The sequence below is a fragment of the Petromyzon marinus genome, chromosome 59 (genome assembly GCF_048934315.1).
Source record: "Petromyzon marinus isolate PM22_M1 ecotype Great Lakes invasive population chromosome 59, UKy_Petmar_22M1.pri1.0, whole genome shotgun sequence".
In the NCBI taxonomy this organism is placed as follows: Eukaryota; Metazoa; Chordata; class Hyperoartia; order Petromyzontiformes; family Petromyzontidae; genus Petromyzon; species Petromyzon marinus.
Genome location: NC_133725.1, coordinates 11,115,427 through 11,119,806, shown reverse-complemented (window position 1 = coordinate 11,119,806; position 4,380 = coordinate 11,115,427).

Below are 4,380 nucleotides of genomic sequence, written 5' to 3'. Positions count from 1 at the left end.
GAATAACAACAACAGGTGTGTGAACCAAAATTTTGAGCAATTTATAGGGTAAATATTTCAGGATTGGGATGTTTTTGCCAATCCCAGCTATGTATGTTGAAATTCTTTTGCACCGCATGTAGCCAATGGTGCTAATCAACAGTGTGGGGGAAGGTTAATAAACTAACCACGCAAATAGGTTCCACACATCTGTTAGAACCTTTAACAGACTGCGAGACAAGAAGGCTCACATGATCGAGTCACTCACCTTTCTGAAGAGATGCCGCGACAACAAGATAATACCGACCACATTTAAACTCACATCTCTTCTGTCACTTAACCCAACTCTAAACGGATCTTATTCAGAGCTAGCCTTTCTCTAATCTCAGAGAGGATAAGACTACTCCGGCTTGAACTTGATAATTTAGACAAATGTCTCCTACAATCACACTTAGTAGATAACATGACTGCTTCTTCTGCCACAACAATGTCTTCCAAATGCAAGGTTAACCTTATTGCTAAATTCAATAACTTGTCAAAAAAGAAACCTGATCCACACATAAAAAAGACTGCTATTAATCAGAGTAACAGCACAATCTCCGATAGCCTAAAATCGGTACTAGCTAGAGGGCTGAATTTTGCTGTCACCCTCAAACACATCCCAGTGGATGATATAAAAACCCAGGTAGATGTAGCCCTTAAAGGCTTGGGACACATCCCGACAGACGTGGCAAGATTTTAAATTGCCACCATCTTTAAAAATGCTAAGAATCCTATTAATAACATCAGCAAGGACGAGCACTCTGAACTCACCAAATTAAAAAATAGAGAGGACAATGCTACTGTCATCATGGATAAAACCACATTCAGCAACATAATCCAGGACCTTCTTAATGATAGCAATTACACCAAAATCAACAAAGATCCGACCAACTGCCTGGCTTTAAAAACAAACAATATCATTACCAATTCGACTTCTCTAATCGAACCATTCAAGCAGTTCTCCCTAAAACCTTCTGCTAATAGACCACCCAGATTATATGGTCTTCCAAAAATCCATAAAGAAGATACTCCACTTCGACCCATCGTTTCCACTATCAACTCACCTCCCTACAAACTGGCCCAATTTCTGTCTGAGACCTTGCTTCCATTCACGGGCAAGACTACCTCAGCAGTATGAAACTCAGCTCACTTTATCTCTCTAATCAAAGGCATTTCATTGTCCCCAGATGATTTGCTCGTCAGCTTTGATGTAGTCTCTCTGTTCACCAAGGTTCCTGTACCTGACACCTTAGCAATAATTGAAGACTTGGTCCAACATGGACTGAATGCTGATGTACCAACTTTGGTTAGGAACTGCCTTACTAACACTTCCTCTTTGTTTTTTTCGGTAAAGTCACATATGGATAAAATAAAATAAATAACGACGTTTCGATCGCAACACAAGCGGTCGTCCTCAGGCAGAAAAAAAATTCATGCAGCAGTAGAAACGCTGAACCAGCACTTACTTCACCAGGAATGGTACTTTCTACAAACAAAATGAAGGTACCCACATGGGCCCCCCCTTATCACCAGTGATAGCGAATGTTTTCATGGAGAAATTTGAAACTGATGTCATCCAGACATGCACCCAACGTCCTTCCTTGTGGAAGAGATACGTAGATCACACTTTCGTCATTTGGCCACATGGCCTGCCAACATTGAATCAATTTCTCAACAACATAAATTCCATACACCCATCCATCAAATTCACCATGGAAGTGGAGAATGATGGTAAGCTACTAATTCCTGGATGTTTTGTTTGAGAAGAGAACTATCTAAAACCTAATTCCCACCACCATCCGGCGCAGAAGAATTCCCTCATCAAACCACTACACCATAGGGCCACTGCATTTGCAACCAACACCACCAAGCCAGTGAACTGGAACACGTACACCAGACTCTTAAGATGAATGGGTACTGGGACAGCATTATTCGCAAAGCTGTTTCTCCAACCATGTAGAAACAATCCACTGAGATGCCTATCAAGACCATCACTTTACCATACATAGCAGGTGTTACCAAAAATATTTCCAAAATCTTAAACAAACACAATATCCAAGTCCGATTCAATACAGTACACAAAATCCGTGATCTAATCCCATCCTGACATGCAATATCCTGGAGTCGACAAACTGAGTTGTACCTGCAGTAGCAGTTACATTGGGAAAACGAATTGACATGTCGCGCACCGTGTTAGCGAACACAAGGCAGATCTGAAACATCGCAGAACCAATACCTCTGCCGTGTCTGACCATTGTTATAACGCTGTGGGCTCGCGTGATATTGTTTTTTTCCGAGACCAAGGTACTCTGCAAACCTTCAGGTAACTATCAAAAGTTTTTTCATGAAGCCATCCAGATATACAAACATAGACATAACTTCAACCGAGAAGATGGATACAAATTGAGCAATCATTCGATGGATGTTATTAACTAGGTAAAGCCTTAACTGGTTGTGGTTGTTTCCATCACACGCGCCAGGTACTAGTAGATTTTTCAGATTTACTTTCCCACCATGTCCCATACTCAGCTTACCACTTCTACCTCCGCCTACATCCCCCCCCAGCCTCACTTCTTCTCCCCCTAGCGCTCACGCAGCTCCCCTCTCTCTCCCCCCTTTGCTCCTCCCCCCTTTCTTACCGATAACCTCTTGCCACAGCAGCTCTCTCACCTACTTCAGCATTTTATTATTGCTGTGGTTGTTCCACCTGATGAAGATTGATTGTGTTGCGATAGAAACGTCGTGATTTGTTTTATTTTATTTCTACCTACGTCACATTACCGAAAAAGCGAATGAGTATAGATATTAGTTGTCAAACTAGATGATTTAAACGCGCATAGCTTCAGTGGTTTCCTAATATTGGAAGAGCATTCAAGATGGCCGCAGAAGCAATTCTGAAAGCGTTTGATGTTGTTTCAGTACTGAGGCCAGAGCACAGATAATTATCCCCATGCAACATGGCCACCATGAAGTCCCCCATGTAACATGGCAACCATTATGCAGTCTCTAATGCAACATGATTACCATATTCTTGGTTCTTTCGGTAAAGTCACGTAGAAGGGAAACAATAAAATAATAAAATAATACAATTCTCACGACGTTTCGACTGCAACACAAGCAATCATCATCAGGTGTGAAAACCACAGCAAGAAAATTTCAATTTTTCTTGCTGTGGTTCTTGCTGTGGTTTTCACACCTGATGATGATTACTTGTGTTGCAGTCGAAACGTCGTGAGAATTTTATTGTTTTATATTTTTATAATTTTATTGTTGCCCTTCTACGTGAGTTTACCGAAAGAACCAAGAATATGAATCCCTGCAGCCACGAAAGCTTTAAATCAAAACATGATTACCATTAAGTCCCCCATGTAGCATTGCTATCTTGACATCACCCATACAATCACCATAAAATCTCTCATACACCAAAGGCACTGTGACGTCCCCCATGCAACATGGCCATCGTGATGTCCCACTATTTACCGTGGCCACTGTGACGTCCCTCATTACTGTTCTTACCTTTCGGCGATTTGCTACAGATGGAGCCGGTGCCGTCTGAGGACAGCGCACTCCACGTGGTGCAAGACGTGTCGTTACTCCGAGCCTTTCCAGCTCGGCTCATCTACACACACACAAAGACAAAGGTCCACCACATAGGCTTGATTAAGATGTTGGAGCAAGTGCAGAAGGCGAGCACTGAGCCAGCATCTCTGAGATCCTGGGCTCCACATTCAGGAGGGTCCTGCCGAGATGTTGTCGTTTCTCAGCATTGGGATATTTGGCCAATATCAGATGCCATGCTTGGATTCACAATGAAAGATGCGTGGATTTTGAGGTCACACGCAGGGATTGTTCAAATTGTTAAAGAGTGATTGGGGATCGGGCATGACGAGCCATGGCAAGAAGGGACAACAATGGCTGATAGTGAAGAAAAATAACGGAGCGGCAGCCAAGGAAGGAAACACATCGGAGAGGAGAGCCACCAGAGAGATGGTGCGACAAAATCGGCGCTTGGCGGATTATTCCATCACAGCATTTGAGGGGTAGCAAGGTCTCAGGGAGGAAGGCATTCTCATTCATCAGTGGATAGATAATAGTGCTGTAAATGCTCACGCGTAGACAGGCAGGCACACCAACAGGATCTCAGAGACACACTCTGATAGACATACACATACTCAGGCGGACAAGGAGAAGCACATCCAGGTATACAGGTAGGTGACAGGTAGGCACAAGTCGAGGGGAAAACACACGTCCACCCATATTTTACCACACGAGTTGAAGAGCCACACGTACCTCCATGGCAGCAACTTGCAGAGTAGGGTGCTCAGAGCTCACTGCGTTTCTCGCACGGTCCGGGTCTCT